Source organism: Mixophyes fleayi, chromosome 1 (assembly GCF_038048845.1).
Source record: "Mixophyes fleayi isolate aMixFle1 chromosome 1, aMixFle1.hap1, whole genome shotgun sequence".
NCBI classification, from domain to species: Eukaryota; Metazoa; Chordata; class Amphibia; order Anura; family Limnodynastidae; genus Mixophyes; species Mixophyes fleayi.
Window position 1 is genome coordinate 43979132 of NC_134402.1, and position 25178 is coordinate 44004309.

General features: G+C 38.9%; 1 protein-coding gene across 1 annotated transcript in view; it reads left to right on the plus strand.

Annotated features, from left to right (window-relative positions):
- The window catches only part of C1QTNF7 (C1q and TNF related 7), a 78481-nt gene that overhangs the window by 473 nt on the left and 52830 nt on the right, over positions 1-25178 (plus strand). The gene's annotated exons all lie outside the window — the stretch shown is intronic.

A 25178-nucleotide genomic window follows, 5' to 3' on the forward strand; every position in this document is an offset into this window, starting at 1 on the left:
TAATAGTGCACTCTCCTTTGCAAACACAAGAGTGTAAAACTGATGCAATACTAGACTGAAACATCTATAGGAGGTGTATGCAAAGCCTCACGTTGTTTACATGTCTTCAGCTACAACCTTGTATTACAGAAACACTTTCATTCCCAGGCTAGAAAGTAACATTAGGCTTTGGACTGTTTTAGGTTGTGAATATTTTACTCCTAATTATTGAGCTGCTTTCTCCTGGTAACAGATTTACTTTAATTTTTTTTAAACCTTCCATTTTATTTTGTGATTATTTTTTCTATTCATGGGGAGAAAGGGTAATTTGATACCGTTTTAGAAAGCGGTGTGGTACTCTAAGGGAGTAAGGTTTTTCTTGCAAGACATGTTATATTTTGTAACGTTTATAAGTGTAGTGATTAACACAGGGAACGTATGTGATTATCATGTATATGGTCAGAAAGGAATTGTCTTTGCCCCCTGTGAGATGAAACTGGTGGTTGACTCACTGGGGATTTTGTTTTATCTTATTCTGGATCAACACATCATTTAGAAAAGATTGATCTTGATGGGTGCATTCAGGCATGTTGGTCGTGGGAAGAAGTTATTGGTGGCTTGAATACCACTGTAGATGACATAATGGGCTATTTAAATAATGAAGTGAATGGACTACTGTGACTACTGGTTATCAGACTGCAACAATCCTTATACTGACATGATGTTTATGTATGTTGCTATGTATGTGTATATAGGAACATCTTGCATTTGACCCTATGTCAGTAGACTTTTAAAAAAAAGGATCAAGGGGTTTGCATCTAATAAGTCATTTGTTTCAGTTGATAAAAATAAAATATCTAAGTTTGGCGGAAAATGTCTTGGGTAGTGCTGACAGATGTCATTCAACACAGAATTTAGGTAAATATGTTGCGTGTTATGTCTATCCATCATATGTCAGTCGAGATGATGTGACTCTGCTGTGCAGAGAAGGCTTCTCAGAGACCATTACTGTATGTTATCCACATTTAATTACTGTTCTCATTAAAAAACAAAAAAGCACATATGCAAAGCTGCAGTATGCTGCAATACAAAAATTGTCATTTCACATGAAAAATGAGCACAAAAATAATAAAGTACAAGTTTAGAAAAAAAGTTATATGTTTCCATGAAGTGCCAGCTTACTAAAATGATTTTACATTCCATTGTTATCATTAGAATTAGCTCCAATTTAATTCGTAACAGACCATGATTGATTAAAGGCAAATTTGGCAAAAAAAAAGTACACTTCAGTAGAGTCCTTGGTATCCACTGAAATTCTAAAGCAAAAGGTGCTTCCACAAAGTATTAGTTTAGGGGTGTGCACAATTATGCAACCATGGTATTGCAGTGTTTTTTTAATTTTCAATTTTTTTCCCTAAAAATGATCTGTTTGTTTTTCACTTCATTGGTTGCACATTAAAGGGTCTGACATGATTTATCTTGAATTCAGGCTTTTACATCATAAATTGCATAAACCTGCAATTTCAGTAAGGATGTGTATAATTCTTATAACCACTGTATTACACTTACTGCCTAGTGCGTCTGTGCTAGCCTTAACTCACGTGGAGCACTGCATCACCATGTGTGCACATGTTTTGTAGGCACAGCAGGGTTCTGGTTGGTTAGTTTACCTTCCTGGGAGGTCTTCTAATATTCCAGGGTCTCCCAATAATCCGGGAGAGTAGACAACTATGACTGACAGAATTTTCTTTTATAGCTATTGTTAGGCTGCTAGTGGTCAGGTAACGAACCTGCAGAATGGACTGGCAGAGGTCTTCGCCTATAGCAGCCACCTTTCCCATAGAGCTAGACGCGCTCACAGGCACTCGGATGCCCCCAGGACTTAACGCCAAAGTAGTGTAGGTTTGTTATACTAACCGCAGCGCAGCCCTGGAGACAGTACACATGGTAATGGATAGTCAGCCGAAAGCCAAGGTCAGGGGTCACAAGCAGAGTAGAATAGTCAGAACACACGCCAGGGGTCAAAGTCACAAGCAGATCAGCAGTATCCAAGGTACAGGCCAAAAGGTCCAGGTAACAGGCAATTAGGCAAGGTCCAGTAAACAGGCAAAAGGTCACAACAGAAATCCAGCAGAATATCAAGCAGGTCAGCACAAGTATTAAACTAGGACGCTATAACCGGCAGGGAGGCTAAGCCCTCCCTGCCTTAAATAGTGCCATAGACCTTACAGGGCTTTGCCCTGTAACAGAACACAGGGGTAGGTAATGCCCTAATTAACTAGATTAATTAGCCCACAGATTGTATTAGTTGCAACGCATGCGCCCGACTGCTCAGAAATGCTGGGACGCGCTGTTAGATGTTTTCGGCGTCCGGCCGTTGCCTTGGCAACGGCCATGGCCGCGAAACCAGAAATGATGCCCCGGTCGCCATGGACGTCAGAACAGGGAGGAAGAGAGTCGCGGCGGTGCCCGTGGCCGCGGCGGCTCCTGACAGCTATATGGGGAAATCAGTCCTCAGTGTAGGAGAGCAGTGGAGAGTAGTGGCCATTTTCTTGTAGTGCACCTCTTTCTGTGTGCTGGAGAGTAGTGGCCATTTTCTTGTAGCGCATCTCTTTCTGTGTTCTGGAGAGCAGTGACTATTTCTACTCAGTACAACGGGAATCCAGGAGCTTATTCTACCTTCCCAGGAGGTCTCCCAATATTCTGGTAGTCTCCTTAATATTCCAGCAGAATAGGAAGTTATGAAATAGAGCCTGTAAGTGCCAAGTTATTTCAAAAGTCACATAACCCTATAATAGTAGCATCCAGCGAGTTTGACACTAATTGTTCCTGGTTGTATAAAGACATAGAAACATAGATTTTGAGGTAAGAAAAGAACTTACAGGTTCATGTTATCTGCCCTTTTTGTGTAAAGACTGAAATACATGTATTATTGAATTCTTTTATTGCATGTGTCCCCACCACAACTTCCACGAGACTATTCAATGGCTCTATCACCTTTTCTGTAGAACAGTTCTTTCTTATGTTACCTTAGTCATCCTACCTCCAATCTCAGTTTGTCCTCTTATTTTTAAATGTACTGCTTTCCTGAAGTCTATTAGTAGTCTGTTGACACTCTTTAGTGTGAGTACTACATAGATTTGTTAATTTACACAGAGTTTGTATACATCTTGTAATATATATCCTTAATGGGTATAATTCAGGTACAGGTGTAATATACATTATGGAAATTGGAACAAGTTATTTCAAACAACTTATCGTTTTATTCAGGTCGCTCAGACTTCCAAATGTTTATTTTTCACTTAACTAATTACTGTAGTAGCTACATATTGTCACATATGGTAAACTTTATCCAGAAATTTCCTGTACCATAAACGTCAGTTTTTCATGGAAATAATTACCACAGTAGGTGTGGTTACAGTTTTGCCAATATACTTATAGAGCCAGAGTATTGTGTGCGTCATAAACATATTATTTTTTCCATCAAAATAATTACCACAGTAGGTCTGGATCAAGATGATCAGAACACACTTTATCATTACAGAGAAACAATGTCTGTCTCGTATATGCATGTATATATGAAACATGAAACACATGGACTTAGACCGCTCATGTCGGCACCTCTGAAGACAACGCAACATCTGATTCTTTATTCTCACATCATATTGTGAAACTTCCCTTTCTTTATATAGGCAATAATTGGATAAGATTGTGATGAAAATATGGAACATTGAAAAGTATTCATATTTCCATGCATTTAAGTGTAATTGAGAATTTGCAGCAGTTGGAAGATGAGGCTCCTGCAACATTACTGCAAAATAATACTCATTAGTCACATGTAGAAAATGGAAGCTTGCTCTCATGGAATGTCTAGCAACGGGGAGAAGAGAATGAAACATTAACGCTGCGTAATAAGCAAAATAAAGGAGTAAACATGAACATAAAAACAAGCATGACAAAAGTAATTTTTCCAAACACAAACCATGTTACTGCCGAAGAGTCTTCCTCAATACTCATTAAAACAGTAAATGGTGCAGTGGCTAGTTAGATAGATAGATAGATAGATAGATAGATAGATAGATAGACTGATAGAAAGATAGATAGATAGATAGATAGATAGATAGATAGATAGATAGATAGATAGATAGATAGATTGAACTTGATGGATCTGTGTCTTATATCTACCTCATTTATCAAGTTTTTCCTGTCTCACTGATGATGGTGTTAATGGGATTGATTGTGATGTAAATGACCATGCAATTGAGGAGTGTGAATTCTCAGTTATAATCATTTAGGATTTCAGATTATATTGGAAAATCCCAATATATTCCATCCCTGTAATTAAATAGAGGAGCCCAATTAGTAACACTTAGTATAGACATGACTGACCCTCTGCAAAGAACAAGAGGATAGAACACTGCAGATAATATCAGTAAGAGAGGAATGATACATGACAGACACTCTGGAGCCCACATATCGGCAGATAACTCACCTGCTCCAGATGCAGATGTATATATATATATATATATAAACAGGGTGATTCAAAAGTCGCAGTACACCCTTTTATTTCAAAAACTCTACAGGAAATTGGGAAACCTGAATACTCCAGTAAAGTATGGGTGACGTGGTCTATCTTTTTTTATGGTATGTACCAAACATGGGCGCCATCTTGAAATCGGCCAATCGGCCCAATTCCTGTCGAGTTTTTGAAATAAAAGGGTGTACTGCGACTTTTGAATCACCCTGTATATATATATATATATATATATATATTATAAATGCCTAGTGGCGTGTGTTAGTCTGTCTGTGTGTGTGTGTGTGTGTGGAAAAAATAAAACCAAGCTGCAGCGCCACCTGCTGGGCGGAGTTATACACTGACCTACTAAATTCTTAGTGTGTGTGGGGAAAAAAATTCAGAAAGGGCTGAAATTTGGTATACTAAGATGTTTTTAATTTGTTAATTTAATTTGTTAATTGTTAAAAGTGTTTATAAAGAGTTAAAAAATATATATATATATTTCTTGAAGGAGAAGTGACAGTTGGGAGTGGTTGGTGGTTGCCGGGGGTGACAGTGGGGAGTGGTTGGTGGTTGCCGGGTGGTGACAGAGGGAGAGGAGTGTGATACTCAGGACCGCTGAGAGAGATCCCTGTGTCTGGATAGATGTGGCGATGAAAATGAAGGATGAGGTGATGGAAAAGAATGATGAGGTGGTGACATATGGACAAAACCACATTAAAAAAGGGCGCTTGTGTCGGGAAGTAACGCTCTTCCCCTGAGGAGACCTGGGCTATGGCCCAAATGCATGACAAGAACCTTTTTAACACCTTAAGTAGCTTGATTTGACTAGAATGCATGAGTATCATGCACGGGTTAACTTGTATATATATATATATATATATATATATATATATATATATATATACACATATACTTACATGTGGTGCCTGGCACTCTGCGTTTGCTATGTGTTGGGCTACAGTTAGGTTTTTATACTGAGTATTCCATGCCCTGGGGAGGAGGCATCCTGGCTCTAACCCACCTCTTCCATGTCTTAAGGTGATGATGCCGGCTTTGAGAGCGATGTTTAAGACTTTTCTAGTAGGTGTTAAAAGTTAATATATGCTATACTAAAATAATATAGTGCTATGGATTGTTACAGGGAGGAGGGCCCCAAACCAGTATCTTGTCTAGGGTCTCATGAGGTCTAAATCTGGCACAGTATAGGACTGTAGAGGATTCAAAAGCAACAAAACAGCTGGGAGAGGGGTGGAGGGAGGGACAGGAAATGAAGACAATCTAATACTATAAATTATCAATAAGCAAGACAAACAAAGGACACAACAGGGCATATACAGAATCCTAATATTACATTAAATCATATTAACAAAAACATATAATAAAGTATATAATAAAGTATTAATACTACTTGACAATCACATTCAATGGCAAGTCAGTAATAAATAAAACGAAAAAAAATTCAAAGTAATTAACAAAGCAAATCATAAAAAAATTAAACTTAATTCCTATTTCAGACTTTCTGGCTTCTTTTCATCTATGCAGCCTGCCCAGCCCTCTCTGCATCTTGCATTCCTCCATCATACAGTCCTTCACAGAGCCCCCTGTTGGCATTTTAAAATACTGGATATGTGCTGCTGGGTTCCCCCCTTTAATATAATGATGATTGTGTACATCAGATGTACATATGGAACATGAACATGTGCCTCACAACATTCAAATTTGTAAAATCAGGACTAATAGGACACTTCCCAATTTACCCAAAATACTTGTCCATCCGACAGTGCCAGGCCCATTTCCCACGATAGAACACTCCCTTACCAGCAGCCCAAACCCTCTTGTCTCAAAAATATTGTATTACTGGTAGATATGTGGATTTGCTCAGTGGGATGGGGGAGGGGGGTGCATGCTCCTGTGTGGGTTTGTGGGAGTTCATTTAATTTGGGGGCACCTGTCCTGCAACAAAAGGCCCGTGGAAATTGTATTGAAATGCTGGCAATTGTACTAGTAAGCTAGGTCTACAGGACATTGTACAGCTGGTCCCTGAGAGAAAAGACCGGCCAACAGAACACTTTACAGGCTAAAAATAATTACAGCTAAACCTTAAAAATATGCTGATGTTCTGAGGTGATAACACAAATAAGTAAAAGTATTTATACTATAAATTCCTCAGTATGAGAGAATGAATGCTCACAAATGCAATCATTGGACTAACACTGTACTAAGCCAATATTATACTGTGCTCTTATTATGATAGCAGTGCTAGAAATGGGGAATAGAAGTGCCTGGAATACAACCCGAAAAAATAATACTCTCACCTCCAGTAATTAGCAGTGGAACGTATATCTCATATATTTAACTGCAGGCTTGGATTTATCCTTAGGCAAATTATGTTGTTCTGTGAATACTCCCAGGATATAGTCTTTCTGCACAACTTCTATTCCATCTGCATTACATCAGTGGTTGTTCGCCAGACATCCATAATACAGCATCTACTACTGACAATATGTAAGAACGCTCCTACAGAGAGAGAGAATAGCAGCATCAATAGACGTCCTCCACTGCGGTACGCGGACAGGATGCATTAGGCGGCAGTCGCTGTACACCTCTGCGGACAATGCAGTCACAGTTCCACAGGCAGTTCAGACCCCCTCCAGCTTCCCAGTGATCCATACTGTTATATGGTTCCCTACCATTATTTGTCCTTGATGGGCCCTTCATGTCACAGTCTAACACTGCCTTAGTGAACTGAAGTTTTTTACACCTCAATTACAAATACTTTTTATTTGATCCTCCAGGCAATATACATAGTTGTGAACCATTTAGGCCTTTAAGAAAAGTAGCATTTACTTACTTGTCATATATAAACAGTAGAACTATGGGCTGTAATTATTATTGCAATGGTTAAGTGTTACTTTTTGTTGGCAACAGGGCTTTTTACCCTTTGATAAATAGCCCCCCTAATTTGCATATTTTAAATTAACAATAGAAACTCTTAGAACTAATCATCATTCTGCTGTAAGTGTATGCAAACCTAGTGGTATAATATCCAAAACTGGAAAGAGATTAATTTTAATAGTGTGTTGTTGTGTCCTTTCCCTATAATAAAACCATACTGACGTAACAAACATGCTATGTTTCTGACTGTATTGTATGTTCTCTATCTCCTAAAAACAGTATAGCATAGTTGCTTACTCTCCCGGAATGGCTGGGAGACTCACACGTTTTCTCCCGGGAGAGCAGGACACTCTCCTGAATCCTGCCCGTTTCATTGGTGAAGTGGGTGGGGGCAGGGCTAATCATGTCATCCCAGCCCCATCCCCTGCTATAAAAGACCAAAAATGGTATTGTATAGCAGGGGGTGGGACTTAATGAAGTTATTAGCATGGGTACGCCCCAAGACACGGCCAATTTTGGCCATCTCCCGGAGGGGTGATCTCCAAAGTTGGCAAGTATGCAGTTTAGGCTGCTAGTCAGTGGATTCATTATCATCATCATCATTATTTATATAGCACCACTAATTCCGTCTATTAATTCACTTGGATACAGTAATATCACTGAGGATTGAGGTATAAGTGCCTCATTCCTCATTGATAAGACTGGACCTAGTAAATTTACAGTACTAAAAATGGCTGCATTATTGAGCATTAAACTGCCTCCACTCCGTGTAGAGCAGAACAGTCTGACATTCCATCTGTCATAGGCAGTCATGATGAATTTCAGTAACACATTTTTTAAATTTGCTTATATAAAAACATAAGCCATTGGATTTTAAGTTGTGGATAAGTAATGTGATATTACTTCCAATTAGAGGTTTTCAGCATTGTGTATAATGATTAAACACTACACCATTGTATGTGAAAGCTTAATTTACTCTGCCCGCTGAATTCGGTTTCCATCGATCAAAGCAGTTTTGCTGTGAACTTTTCATATGCAAAAATTGTAATACACACAGGGATGTTTTTGTTCAACCCAAGCTCCGAATTCTTGGAAGCAGCCTGGAATTCTGTAATCTACTACTTCCGTCCCCTCTGACATTGACATTCCCTCCTTCCTTTTTTTTTTAACCACAAGAGTTAATTTAGTGATCTTATGACTTTGTTGTAGCTGTCTGGAGCAAGCATCAAGAGGATGATGAAATCATAACTTTGGTCCAAGTAAAAATATGTTTGATCATTTTACTAGCAGGCAAGATATGAGACTGACTAATTAAGTGGCAGTTTAGTTTGCTGAATAGAATTTATTTACAATAGTAAATGTGAGTTGTATAAGAATATAGCTCCCCATTTAGGGGAACCAAAGCCCTTGGGCTGGTGTTAGCTATCGCCGCATATTGCAGGTGACAACTTTCGCAGGGCTCTATAGCGAAGGCTTCCCCATCCTATTTACCATGGACAGTGGCGGTACCAGCACCGTCCCTCTATCGCCTCTATCGCTGTCACCATCTCAGAATGGAGATAGCCATGGGTCAGTACCAGATAAAATTGCTTTGTTATTTAAATACTTTTTCTTTTAGGTAACGATATTCAAGTTTGTTATTACTGCTCGCACTGTTACACCCTCACACCTGTTCCAGTTAGTTCAGCCACAATGGCTACCTCCACTTTATGTACACTACAGGTACACTTTACAGAAGTTAACAATATATTTCTTATGTCATGCTTTCCGTACACAAGGACTCCGCTTACTCAGAACATCAAATTTCTGTTATATTCTGTCATGTGCCACTGATTTTATAAAGAAATACAATTCCTAATATCACCAGACTTTTATATTTAACTGGTTTTATAATTAACACGTAACTTAGGGGCATATGTTATTAGACATAATTTGCATTCCTCGCAGCAGGCATTTTATTTTTATTATTGGTGTTGTTGATTGATAAGAGGGCACCACAGTGCTATATAGTGGGGAAACAGAGCAGGCACAAAATAAATGTAGGCATGAAAACAAAGGGTAGAGAGATTGGCACAGTTGTGCGGTACAGTGTGAGCAGTACAATGTGGTAGTAGGTTAGGCTCCAATAAAATGGTGGCTTTTCAAAGTGTGTGTACAGATTTGAAGCACTGGGGGAGAGTCTGATCGGGTGTGGTAGGGAATTGCAACAGTGGGTGGCAGGAATGAGAGGTAGCTGTCAGCGACTAGTTGAAGAGCAAGTCAGATCCACTTATCTTCATTAACACAACTCTTCTGTCCTATGACAGCCCTGTCGTGCCTCCACTTGTGCAGCACCTTTATACAACAGCACACTAATTTCAGCCCTAGACAATGCAGCTGCAGCCACCGCATACTGACTCTTCCAATCTAAACTGGGGTTCGTGTGGTCACAGCAACCCAGGTTGCATGCTCAGCACAGCTTATGTCCAGGTAATGCACGCAGACAAGGGGAAGGAAGGGGGCTGTCGACAGGTAGTAAAGTCAACAATCACAATGGCGACTTTCAAACTGCAATTCCCGGTACCACTGGCTGACCAGTCATCACAAACAGATTAACCTAGTGCTGCTGGTGGACGCCCCTGGCACAATAGAGTAAAATAATACACAAATATATAAATAAAACTTAGACACAGTGTGCCCCCTTCCCCCCAACAGGTTAACCCATATTGTCACCATTTTGGTGTCAACAGTCTGACTGTCGACAGATGAGGCATCACCAGAATGATTACATCCCGGCTATACGTTTCTTCCCGTTTTTATATGTTTTTGGGTTGTTTTACATTAAATACACAAATCATGATGTTCTCAATGTATACTATGCGTAAAATGCATTTTAATTTCTCTTACCTGCAAACACATGTACTGGCGTGCGTTCGTGTAGTCATCAGTATCTGTCAGCACTTACACCCGCCCTGTAGCTGGTTTAAATAATACGGCTAAAAAACACATATGTACAAGACGCCCTGAACTTGGTTTGGCCACATCTGCGCTGGCACGCCCTTGGCACATTCTCATTGTACATCGCCTACGTTAGCACGCCCCTTCCTACCCCTATTCCGTCCTTCAAGTCGTAGGTACTCATAAGCATCATTTGTGTTGGAACGTGAGTTGCATGCTATTGCCTTCACTGGCTGCCCTGTTCTGGCACATACGCAGAGCTTTTTCACGCAAGATAAGGCAATGGACTTACATCCAAAGATGAAACGGTCCCTTGGTCTATAGATACCTCTCAACAGCTCTGAATAGACCGATCCTGTGTTCTTCTCATATTCCATTTTTGGGGGGATCAGTTCATACTTATTTAGCAACTGTGGATGCGGCCTCCATATTTTCTCCGCAACAAAAACTGGTCACTAATTATTAATGCTGAGAGCGGGAAGATGGGGAAACAAGAGGCATCCATTCAACCCTACAAATCTGCTGCGTTAAGCCCCTCAAGTTGTCCAGGCCGTGCTCTCAGTATATACTGCACAATAGTGTCCCACATAAGAGAGATAACATGGCAGCTCCCAGGAAGCAAAAAGCTGAAACTGTACAACTGACATACATCTGTGTATATTCCCCATTTATCACTCTGAGGACATCACTACACACCTCTACATCGAGATGTATTACGGGTATCTTAATCGCTTTGTGTTTTATTGCACTGCTGCTGGCTGCTTAGTGAATTGACCTGGTGGAAATTAATAAAATCATTAAAATAATTACAGACAATGAATGGCTGCATGTGTGCTTATTTGTCTTACATCCGCTGTTATATATAATATTTACTGAAACCCTAAAACATACATGTGGTTTATCCTGTGGTTATTTACAGCATTTACTAATATCTGTATAGTTTATATATTCAGAACACTAATTATAAGACACTAGCACAAATATTATTATTATATGCCTAATTTCCTTTATGTGGAGACAGGCCATATTGGATTTTTAAAGTAAACATTAATTCCAGATGTCTTTATTTTTCTGAACCCAGAGCTTCAACAGACTAGTTCAACTAATCTTCGTAGATTTCTTTTGAAAACCAATAGCCATTCCAAAGCAAAATTCAAACCAAGTTTCTTTCCTTTGGAAAGATGCAGTACATACTGTTCTCATTTAGCAGGTAGGCAACCCTGGAGAGCGACATGTGTCTGCCATATGACCGTGTCCATGAACTCAATAAAGATTTGCATATTTATCATAAAAAAAAAGTATAATATAAAAAACTTATGCTTTCTATAACATTGAAAACAGTCACAGTTTAAATAAAAAAAAAAACAACAACCTAGGTTTTGCTCCAAAAATGTCCTACCAAATACAAGCTCAGTAAATACTATAATGCAGTTGTATTATTATCATGTACGGTGGTCATGCCATTTTGAGGTGGTAATGCTCTACAGGGGATATAGAGGGCGCCATAATGTGCATCATGGGTCTCATGTAGAGTTGAACAGTTTCTTTTTTTGCATAAAACACTTTTTTCCGTACTGGGCATTGGCACGAAAAATGTGTAAGCCCTATACAAGTTCAGGTGCACACAGTACATTTGTACTTAAAGAGACGGTACAAGGGATAGCAGGAGCGTTCCAATGTAGGGCAAGAACAGAACTTAAAAATAAATAAATACATTTGATGATCATGATGACTGGCGTCTCTCTATCACATTATACGCTTCAACCAGTTGACAACTTGTACCCAAAAGTTGGCAACAATGGTTACGAATGCTGTTTTGCTGCACTACCTTCAATTTAACATATTATAAAAACTGTACATTTTAAATAGAAAGTAAAGCTCTGGGTGCCGGGAGTCTCAGAAATAAAAGGGAAATAACAAAATACTTTAGGCAGTCATAAATATGTTTTATGTTTTAAAATATATCAATAATAATAATAATAATAACAATAATATTAATAATAATATATGAGATAATGTGCCCTCTACTGAGAAATAATATATGGGATCATCTTTCCTCTGCTGGTAATTATTAGGATATTAAGTCACAGAGAACTTCCCTGACTATCTGACAAGCAGAAGACTGATTGATTACTGCTGAACAAATTCAGAACCTATATTTTAGTAACCACAGTGTAATGCAGAGCTCAATTCTGTTGACCACTATATAAAGCAGAGACCATAATCTGGTCAGCACAGCAAAAATGCAGAGCCCATATTGTCTATATAATAATGACTATAGTACAATGCAGAAAAACATATCCTGGCAATCACAGTATAATGCAGAGCCCATATTATCCATATAATGATGACTATAGTACAATGCAGAAAACATATCCTGGCAATCACAGTATAGTGCAGAGCCCATATTCTGATGACCACATTACCAGTACAGAGCACTAATCATTCTGGAGACCACAGTATAATTCAGAGCCCATTTTCTAGACATATGGGACCAGATTCATGTTCGGACGCAACCAGCACACAACTTGTGCTTTAAAAACGAGCACAGAACTTGGAGTATTACTATGCACTAAAATCCAAATGTTATGAGCCGCCTTGCTAAAGGCAATGGCTCACACTAATTCGCTTTCTGCCTTGGCAGTTGCTTAGCAGTCGGGACGTTTACCTTCTACCTCTGAGCTGCCACGATGTTGGTGGCGGCTCACATTACCACTTCTGTCCGGGGCGCTGCTCTGCTTGCTGAGAAGCCAGGACGCTCTGTATAGTGATTGCAATCATGTGATTTTGCCTCCCATGTAGCACAATAATTAGCCCTCATTAGTTTAAATGGCCGGGAGGTCTTAAACTCCCTGCCGGTCATAGCGTTCTTGCCCTGCATGTTTCATGAAGCCAGCTGTTACTAATGTATAGATTCTGATTGTCTGCGTGTTACTTACCGTGCTTGTTACTGGATTCTCCTTGTCTCAACCCTTGGCTTGTTTCTAGGCCATCCCTACTGGTTTACCTTCTGTGTACCGTGTGGTGCGCTGTACTTCCAGTCTCTATACATATTCGCTACCTGGTACCTGTGATAAACTTTTACTACTTAAAGTATAAGTCCTGGGGCATCTGAATAGGTGAAGATATCTCTCTCGTTTCTGTTCTAAAACTTTCAACGTTTCAGTGGGAGTCATAACACCAAGTGGATCTCTAGATACGTTTCCATCTTAATCTGGGTGAAGAAACACTTCGTCTAAATGTTACTGTTGTAAGTAGACAGACAGAACAGACAAAACAGACACACAAACATCTGTTCACTAAAAGGTAACCTTAGAACACATAAAAAAAAGTTTTAATTATAAAATAAATGAACAACTCTTAAAGTATAATCATTCATAAAAATATGAATTTTAAAATAAAAAAAGTTTTTTTTAATTTTTTTATTTAAATACATAAATCAAGATGCTTTTAATGCATACTGTATTATTATTATTATTATTATTATTATTATTATTATTAATAATATTATTACCAGTTATTTATATAGCGCCACTAATTCCACAGCGCTGTACAGAAAACTCATTCACATCAGTCCCTGCCCCATTGGGGCTTACAGTCTAAATTCCCTAACACACATACACGGACACACTAGGGTCAATTTTGTTAGCAGCCAATTAACCTACCAGTATGTTTTTGGAGTGTGGGAGGAAACCCACGCAAACACGGGGAGAACATTCAAACTCCTCACAGATAAGGCCATGATCCATTGAACTCATGACCCCAGTGCTGTAAGGCAGAAGTGCTAACCACTTTGCCACCGTGCTGCCCACTGTAGAACTGTAGATAGAATGCATTCATAGGAAGACTGACTTCCTTGCATACACATTTTCTTTGCTAGTTAGTGGCACACATACGTGTAGGTTTTAATACAAAGACTATACTATGTCAGTCACCACTTACACCTGTCCTGTAGATGGTGCATATGATTCGGCTGAAAAGAAACATACTTGAAAGAAACGCAGAACTTTAATAGAAACACCCTAACCTAGATTCATCCATCTATTCCCTCCCCCATTGTGCCCTTCAAGTCACAGGCAGTCATAAGGGTTATTTATGTTCAGATATGAATTACATACATTGGCGAAAGATCTGTTACTGAGCATGCTCAGAGCTTTTTCATTCAAGATATGTCACGCAAAGAATTAATCCGGCCCATGGTGTCTGTGAAAGTCTAACTAATGATATTATAAAAACACGGAAACATTCAAAGTGAATTTCTAATATCTAAACCTTCAAACGACAAAAATGGGGATTAGGCACAAGATGTACGTCAAGATGTACGTCAAGGACCTTAAAAAGCTCAACGACTTCACATTTCAAATATTTTATTTTCCATTGCACTAATACGTGCTATAAAAATAGCAGAAGACGGCTGAACATTTTATGCATTGCTTAATTGAAAGCCAAGAAAGCTTAAGCTAGATGAATTACAGTTTTCCAGTAGCAGAATCCATGACCGTTTTAATCAGTACCAAAATGATGGACATACTATGTAGGTTTTATGTCCGTTTATAAATACAGTTGATTGATGATGACACAGTAAGCAAGTAGATTGGAGAAATACATCCTTTAAAGTTTTGATATATACTCCTGGATCTCCTTTAGAAATGATCATGAAATTTACAGATCGGAGAAGAAGGGCCATTGTCTAACGCAGAAGTGAAATGAGTTATATTTAGACTACATTTAAGTCCATTTATTCTAGTTTGACTTTGCAGGAAGAAAGCAGAAATGTGGTCACTTGGAAGGAGGACAAGAATTGTGCTAATAAATGAAATTGTGTTTATTCTCTATCACACAAAAAGCATCTTGATATTATTTGCTATATAAAAAAGCTTATTGTAGTGGAGTTTACAAAAATCAAACAGATTTACTAATAATGCAAAGTGAGATCTTCAGTCTTACTTTCCAGCTGTTTAAAAAACATTGATGTGATGTTAATGTTGCATTTTCATTTACAGATTTTCTGGAAAATGTACTTGTCCAGACAAGGTGCAACCCATTATTTTTATAGGGAACATACCATATGTGAAGTAATTGGAATCCTTGCTTTCGATAGGGAATGTACCATCATTGAAGTCAATGGAGCTATCACTTTCCATGGGTCAACTACTGTCACTGGAGTCAAACGGGCCAATACTATTGTAAAATAACACTCACTGAAGTCAATGGGGACAGAAAGTTCGGTGAAGTCAATGGAGCAAATGTCCACTGTATTTTGGTAAATTTCAGAAGTGAAAATTACCTTACGCCACTAGGGAGGTTGAAAAGTCTATAGAAGATTTTAATGATTTAGGTGTCTATTTAACACCCTTCACAATTTTAGCCCATTAACCAATATCTCTTGTTGCCACTATTTATTAAATTACTTATGCTGTGACATCTGTTCTCTTAAGGTGACTCCTAATATGCTTAGTAATTTAAAAATAGGAGGTGCTTAATCCTCAGAAGTCACAGGTACTATTTACAGAAGATTATACATACGTTAACATCAGTTTTGTATTGTATAAGAAATAATATACCCTCTACCAGTGGGCTAAGTGAAAATTGAAAAGTAGCGGTATTGAAAATGTAAGTGAATGGAATTGGATACTTTTACACCGAAGGCAGTAGGAGAAGTGATGGCATGACAAACCACTGTATACACCCCACTTCTACCACTGTATATACTGTATATATAATGTAAGTGACTGGAATGTGATAGTGTAACAATGAAGGCAGTAGGAGAAGTGACGGTATGACATACCACCGTATACACCCCACTTCTACCACTGTATATACTGTATATACAATGTAAGTGACTGGAATGTGATAGTGTTACAATGAAGGCAGTAGGAGAAGTGATGGTATGACATACCACCGTATACACCCCACTTCTACTACTGTATATACTGTATATATAATGTAAGTGACTGGAATGTGATAGTGTTACAATGAAGGCAGTAGTAGAAGTGACGGTATGACAAACCACCGTATACACCCCACTTCCACCACTGTATATACTGTATATATAATGTAAGTGACTGGAATGTGATAGTGTTACAATGAAGGCAGTAGGAGAAGTGGCGGTATGACAAACCACCGTATACACCCCACTTCCACCACTGTATATACTGTATATATAATGTAAGTGACTGGAATGTGATAGTGTTACAATGAAGGCAGTAGTAGAAGTGACGGTATGACAAACCACCGTATACACCCCACTTCCACCACTGTATATACTGTATATATAATGTAAGTGACTGGAATGTGATAGTGTTACAATGAAGGCAGTAGGAGAAGTGGCGGTATGACAAACCACCGTATACACCCCACTTCCACCACTGTATATACTGTATATATAATGTAAGTGACTGGAATGTGATAGTGTTACAATGAAGGCAGTAGTAGAAGTGACGGTATGACAAACCACCGTATACACCCCACTTCCACCACTGTATATACTGTATATATAATGTAAGTGACTGGAATGTGATAGTGTTACAATGAAGGCAGTAGGAGAAGTGACGGTATGACAAACCACTGTATACACCCCACTTCTACCACTGTATATACTGTATATATAATGTAAGTGACTGGAATGTGATAGTGTTACAATGAAGGCAGTAGGAGAAGTGGCGGTATGACATACCACCGTATACACCCCACTTCTACCACTGTATATACTGTATGTATAATGTAAGTGACTGGAATGTGATAGTGTTACAATGAAGGCAGTAGGAGAAGTGGCGGTATGACAAACCACCGTATACACCCCACTTCCACCACTGTATATACTGTATATATAATGTAAGTGACTGGAATGTGATAGTGTTACAATGAAGGCAGTAGGAGAAGTGACGGTATGACAAACCACTGTATACACCCCACTTCTACCACTGTATATACTGTATATATAATGTAAGTGACTGGAATGTGATAGTGTTACAATGAAGGCAGTAGGAGAAGTGGCGGTATGACATACCACCGTATACACCCCACTTCTACCACTGTATATACTGTATATATAATGTAAGTGGCTGGAATGTGATAGTGTTACAATGAAGGCAGTAGGAGAAGTGACGGTATGACATACCACCGTATACACCCCACTTCCACCACTGTATATACTGTATATATAATGTAAGTGACTGGAATGTGATAGTGTTACAATGATGGTAGTAGAAGTGACGGTATGACATACCACCATATACACCCCACTTCTACCACTGTATATACTGTATATATAATGTAAGTGACTGGAATGTGATAGTGTAACAATGAAGGCAGTAGGAGAAGTGACGGTATGACATACTACCGTATACACCCCACTTCTACCACTGTATATACTGTATATATAATGTAAGTGACTGGAATGTGATAGTGTTACAATGAAGGCAGTAGGAGAAGTAACGGTATGACATACCACCATATACACCCCCACTTCTACCACTGTATATACTGTATATATAATGTAAGTGACTGGAATGTGATAGTGTTACAATGAAGGCAGTAGGAGAAGTAACGGTATGACATACCCCCGTATACACCCCTACTTCCACCACTGCCATCTACTTTAAATTATTAGGATATTTTAAGTCACAGAGGAGTGTGACAATATAAAGTCATGAGGTTGAATGCCTTTTCAGTAGTGTAAAGTTGTGCATTATTCCTAATGTTACTCACATGTTCCTAAAGAACGTTGTAGTGATTACGTCAGAGCTCACGGATTATAGGTTCTGACCTAAATATAATCTGTTATTAATCCCATATATTATTCACAGAAACGTGAATACCGCAGTCCTTTCATGTATTATATAGGGAATAGTAAATTAATAGCTGTAAATTAATAGCTGTAAGTTATAACGATATTAAAAGTCACCATGAATTCTATGACCATATAATGTAGGTCAGGGATTTAGAAAGTGTGTGACTAGTAAGGGGTTCATTATTTTGTTCTATAATACAAAAGACTTTTTTAACAGATGTAGATTAACTCATAAAAACTCCAATACGGTACATCAAACGTACCGCTATGAATTAAAAAAAAACACTGACAATGAACACCATGCTTGCCTACTCTCCCGCAATGTCCAGGAGGCTACCGAATTTTGGGGAGTCTTCCTGGTCTTCCAGAAGGGCAGACTCACTGGCAGATCCTGGTGGAGGCGGGGTTTAATGGCGCAATTCGCATTGTTATGGTCCACCGCTGTGCCATGCAGAAATATGTGGCATTATGTGGCAGGGGGCGGCTGTCATACTGACGCTATCGCGTTGCCACACCCCCTTCCCACATGCCACCTGACATCCCCCTCTTGGAACGCCCAGAGTGGGTAAACTACATATTGGCAAGTATGATGAGTACTGAAGTGATGACCTCACAGAGAACTGTGGATAAGGATACAAATTATTTCTATTTATAAGATTATATTTACTTCTATTTTACCACTATATGTTTTACACACCACGATATACAGCATTTTGGAGCTATAATGTTCACCAGTATCTTCAAAAAGTCTCTCTTTGTCACTGATATTTTATCACTGGCTAGTTTTTTTACTCATATATATTTATGCCACTTATTTACTATAAATAGTTATCTGTACATACCCTGCAACAGACCAGCAAATGAATGCATTTACACACGTCCTGTTTTATATCAAGTAGATTGAGAGGCAGCAATATCCAAGAGCCCATTAAATGCTGTCTCCTTAATGTTGTGTTTCATGATTGTTCTTGAATGGCCACATTATACTATCATATATCATTTGAAAGCATTTAAAGAAACCTTTTGCAGGATTGATGACCATATCAAGACTGACTCATATATAAAGGAGGAATTGAGATGAGAATATCCACTGCACAGCTTAGCAGCTGAGCAGTTTGGGACTGAAAGGATTTGGGGAATAAAATCTTTATGGAAGAAGGAGATATTTAAAATAAAGAACATCTGACAGGGATGGTTATGAGTGATAGACATACATATGATCTATACAGGAAGCTAGGGTGTATCCTCCCCTATAAGGAATGTCAGTTATATTAAACACAGCGGTACCCAAGCAAACACTATGCTCTGATGTAATTATGACTACAGTGATGGTTACCGCAGTGTTTAGATGACAGACCTGGATAGAACTTACAGAACTGCTAGCCTTTATCCGTGTTCCATGAAATACTGAGGTACAAAGCTATGAAGGAACACAAATGGGTGTATCACCACAGGCTTCTTTGCCCAAAATGAAAATGTGATAGCACAGCCAGCAACATTTAATCAGTGTGTTGTAATAGTGTTGTATTGTCCATGCTCGATTGTCCACCTATACATGCTGGGGTGAGCCTACTTTCAATGTAACGCAGCAGGGGCAAATGCAGGATTTGTAGAGAGGGGCTTCCATGCTACGCCACCAGTGGGCATGACCAGCATGCATGGGGAAGTGGTTATATTTTTAGACGGTGCTTGGCTGCTCTCCAACACTTCCTATCCACATCATATACACAGGCAATTCCTATCCCCATCATATACATGGGGATCCCCATCATATACATGGGGCAAGCCACCTCAAGCATACAGTGGCTCATGCTGGGAAGGGGTTTCTTGACACTAGGAAACCCCCCCTCAGTTTGCCTATGCAACACACCTTGCGATACAAGACCAGAATGGTCTTGATAAAAAGTAGCAGTAAACAACGTTGAGCAGATAACCTTTCTGTCATGCATGCCAGAGGGGAAAAGGCTTGAAAATATCCACATATTTCTAGGATCTAAATTTGTTGAAAGATCAGCTGAATCTGTTAATGTGGACCGTTCAGATACCTTCTGCACGTGGCAATGCGCTTAGCCATAAATACCTAATGCGCAAAATGTCCGGCGTCCTCTTGTGCATGAAATGCAAGTGTATATATATATATATATATATATATATATTTATACTACTTCCGCAATATTCATTGATTCATCAAGCCTACAACGTGTCGATTCACTATCCTTAATCACAGCTGCTGACACTTATAAGCAAGCATCTGCCAATAAAATTTGCTGCATACTACCATTCCCCCCCAATAAGGGTCATTTCTGAAAGTCACAAATGGAAAACAGCAGCACAATGTACTTATGCCATCAGGTGACATCACACGCAAATACACCTGGTGTTACTGGTAAGCACATGGGCCAAGATGGTACAAATCAGACTGGTAAAATTGTCTATCTTTGCACCGCCACCCAAAAGTGAGATTTTGCTTGAGGTTATTTAAATGCAATAAAGAGGAGGAGGGAGCACATTTACAGGTGCTTTGTAGGCGACGGCACAGCCTCTTCCTCCCTGCAAATAGACTTGATTTATCCGGCACCTCTGAAATGAAGACGAAAAATGATCCTGCAATTGTTGTTTGGGAAGGTTTTCTTCTGGTTTGAACACATTGGGATTAATTCAAGTCCGTACGTATGCCCGTTTGCGTAGCGCAACTTGCGTGATTTCGCACTGTGCATACCCAGAAACCAACTTACACAGCTGCACACAATTGTACAGAATTCATATCCGCATGTTTCTGACACTTATGACCCCTCGTACAGTAAGGGTGTGTTCACGCAGATGCGTCTAAATCCTGTGTTTAGTGTAAGTACGGATGTTTTCAGCTGTATATTTTGCACCTGCTACAGTACAGGTGTAAATGCGGGTGATAGTGATAATTGACATGGCACGCATGCGTCTCATTAGCTAGCACAGAACAGCTGTACACATTGAAGATTTATTTTCTATACTCATTGTGCGCATTACACAGTTATTTAGGTATTTATTTTAAAATAATAGATCCCATTAAAAATTCTCAAATATATGGATTATATTAAAAAAAAATACAGTTCAATGTGTTAGAGTTTTTTTTAGTTGGTTTGTTATTATATTGTTACCAGTTGTTATTTTAGTTTAAGATCATATGAATTGATTGACTTAGGTCCACTTTAAAAAAACAACATTAGAGTGTTATGTGGGGATAAAAGGATTGTTTCAAAAATTAAACTGAGACGCATCACATATTGTTAAGTCTATCTTAGTTTATCTTGTATTTCCTATATGTTCTAATTCTATATACAATATACTGGAGAACACTAGAAATTTTTTATGAGTTAGTGAATGAAAATCATTAAATAATATGATAGCTCAACTATTCCTTTATGAAACAGGTATGGCATAAACCTACAACTTATATATCTAATGAAGAATCATAAAATATATAAAGTTTTTTTGAGGTGTCAAATGTTTCATTGCTATAATCTTCCACCTCATCAGAAAAGTATAATGCTGTTATTTCTGGCATTTAGTAACACATGTTATATAGTTATGGTTTTATGGCAGTAGTCCAGAAAACACAATCCAACATTTTGAGCTTTACATGTAAGCATTCAGTTCTCAAACACTGCAGGAGTAAGTCTGAGATAGGCTACATTTAAATGTACTTTTTACTTCTTCCTTAGAGATTTAGCCAAATACAACTTTTTATCCATAAATAACATTTACAATGTTGCTCTTAAACCATAGAAACTATTAGATGGACCTAAGATTTAAGGGGTGAAAAAAACATAGATTTTACAGAGCTTAAAATGTGGGGGGGGGGATTAAAATTAGCTTTGGCCCTGGATATTGTTCAAGATATGAGCCACATCTCCACAGGCTTTTGTGTAATATCCTTATTAAACATGTTTTTAAGTTTATATTTTAACTTCAACATACAATGTCCCTAATCCTAAGCAGTTATGTAAATAAAGGATCTTGCCCCCCCCCCTACCCCATGCAAATGCCTTCCGCTTGCATCCACCATCCTTAATTCGTGACAATTCTATGGGGTGTTGTATTCAGTGCCATGTGGATATTTTGGTAGTAATGTGCGCATGTGTATTTTTTTTGCTTATTTTTAATCAGCAGTGACTTGTGGGGCTATTATTGTACCCATGTATGTCCCCAATGATCAATTCATTAAAGGTACTGGTGGACATAACACATAAACATGAGAGGAATAGTAATGGGCTCCACTTTATGACCCACCCATCCCACACCTATACATACCCACTCCCCACATACACATTCCTTACACTCCATCTCCATTTGAAGTCCTTCAACACCTGAAACCAAATTTAAGTTTATATTTATCATGGAATATTCAATATGACAGATAATCCAGTACAGTTAATACAGTGGATATACAGTATGTACCTAATAGCATACCATTATCTGATATTATTCCCAGATTATCTTAAAAACATAAACTTGACTAGTTAGTTTGAAAAATAAGTTCATTTCATTGCTTTATTCATCTACTTTATTCATTTACATTATTCATTGTGACAAGTATGGAAGTCAGGGCAGGCAAGTACTGAATCTTGCAGCATGTATAGAGTATTTCCTCTCCACGCCTGCCCAGCATTCCAATCCTCCTCTGCTTGACAGCCATGCAGGAAATATCTAGTAGGGGTTAGAGAGTTGGTTGACTAACAAAGGCTGATAGCTGCAAGTCATTTGGTGCATGAATGATGAAGCTTTCTGCCGCAGATCTGCACATTATACTATCTTATTTCGCCAAGAAGTCTCAACATGAGTACCACACAGGTACTACTGATAACTCCACATAATAAATGTCTACGTGCGGAGACCTCCAGAGAGTTATGTTGGCAGCTACCATAATATTTCAGTTTTTGGAACTGCTCCCCATAAAATTAGTCTACCCATTTCATTCATTTTAAATTATTCTGTTTTACTTCTAAAATACACCCTCTGATGAAACTAGAATTGCGCTAGATAAACATATTTTTATTGGGACTTATTCTTCTAAATGTAGAAATATTTATGTCAAAGTGAAATAGCATCTGTGACTCGAAAATATTTTACATCCTAGAGGAAGTAGGAGATCCCCATCCAATCCTTGGAATGGTAATTATTGCCACTTAAGAACTGACCTGAAGTCGCACAAGAACACTTGTGATTTATGACTTACTGAGTGTGGATAAATTCTATGCACAATAGCGCTCTATAGAGCTCTGCCAAACAAGCCATATGATTTGAATATACAAGTCCCTCACTGGAATTATCAGCGGTTTTACTAACTGGACCAGCCGGTCCTTGTCTGATATTCAAAGTACTGAGATGGACATTGTTCATTCAGTTGAGCAAGGTGCAATAGGAGTGTGTTTCCTTCAAATTATATATTTTTCTTAATAAGTGTCCATAAGTGTCATATTGATGCAGAATGCTATTTTGATTACAGCTTACTCTTGGATATTTGTTTTAAATATATTGTTTTATAAATTTTAATAAATTAGATTGTCAAACAACCTTGAGAAGTTTTATAAGTGTTGTGCTCTAGAAAACTTTAAATTAGGTTTTATATATATACTCTGCATTTTTGCTTGCTTCTTTTTGAATTTTGTGTTGTGGCTGGCAAACTCCAAGGGGTCTATGCATCAAGAATTTTTGACACTTAAAAGATGCGTAAATAGTAGTTTCTGCATCTTTTAAGTATATTTGCTATGCGTTAACTGCCTATCGGAGGAGATTTCACAGAAGACAAATACCGTTCAGCATCGCAGTCCCCATAGATTACTGCGGTTTGATAAGCTGTGCATTGAGCAGACAGATAACTCCATCCCAGGATGGCGTTATCTGACATTTCCTATGGGATTCTGCTGAAGCCTCTTCGGCTTTGCAGAATCCAGTACAGTGGAATTGCTGTGAGCATGCACACAGCACTTCCTCCTGTCACCGGCAGCGCTAAGCTGCCAGTAAATAGGAAAAAAGATTGCATCATAGGGGTCATTTTATCGGGGCTCCTAGAGTAGCCCGACATGGTGCATCTTGGTGCTACCTAAATATGCATCACTGCGGTTTGCAGCGATGCATATTTAGCTGTACCGCATCTTATTGATGCATAGACCCCCATATATGGGAAGCAGCATGTATATAGACATATTCCAGGACTACTACAGGTTTGATCAGTAAGCTTCCCCCCCTTTCCGTCTCTGTCTCCGTTCTCCCCCTTTCCTCCTCCTACCCTTGCGTCTCTGTCCATCCTACCCTCACCTTAGATTGTACGCTCCTTCGAGCAGGGCCTCCTCTCCTCCTGTTCTCTACCACCTTAACTCTGCTCTCCAGCTCCTTGTCTCTTCCGTGAGGTCCTCCTGCCCTTCTACCCCCCCCCCCCCTCTCTACCCCGCTGGGAGCTCTCACCTCTCATCTAGCTGTACTTTGAGCTTCCGAGCTACTGTGCTTTTTTGTTAACTGTACCATGCAGTCTCAACCTGTATTGTGTTTCTGTCTGTCCCTGTACGTCCCTATGGATACCTAGTGGCGCCCTATAAATAAAAATTAATAATAATAATAATAAAAATAATAAAAGCCTGTAATCTTCTTTATTAATGCTCATTTATGTGTAAAATCAATTATGAGAGTGAGGGGATATCGAGATTGTATTTCATGTATCAGTATCAGGGCTGGCAGAACATGGTAAGCCTGGCAATTACAGCAGAAGTATGCCATGGTTTGGGGGCCATTCCACCTTCAAAATCTGTGGGGAGCAGAGCAGGTTCATCGGAACAAGCATGGTGGTAGGGCTGAGCGGGGCACACGTGCTGTGAAGCTGCTTCCATGCATGTGCAGAGCAGAGCTAAACATGGCTTCATGGAGCATGTGCCGAGGCCAGGCAGAGTTGCACCAAACAACCTATCACTAGCACTGATCACTATTGTACAGTTATTTATGAAAGTGTACCTACTTGAACGCCTAATACATTTCAAGGTACATGTCCTTGGAACTGCCCTCAGATCTGCTCTTTGCTTTGCA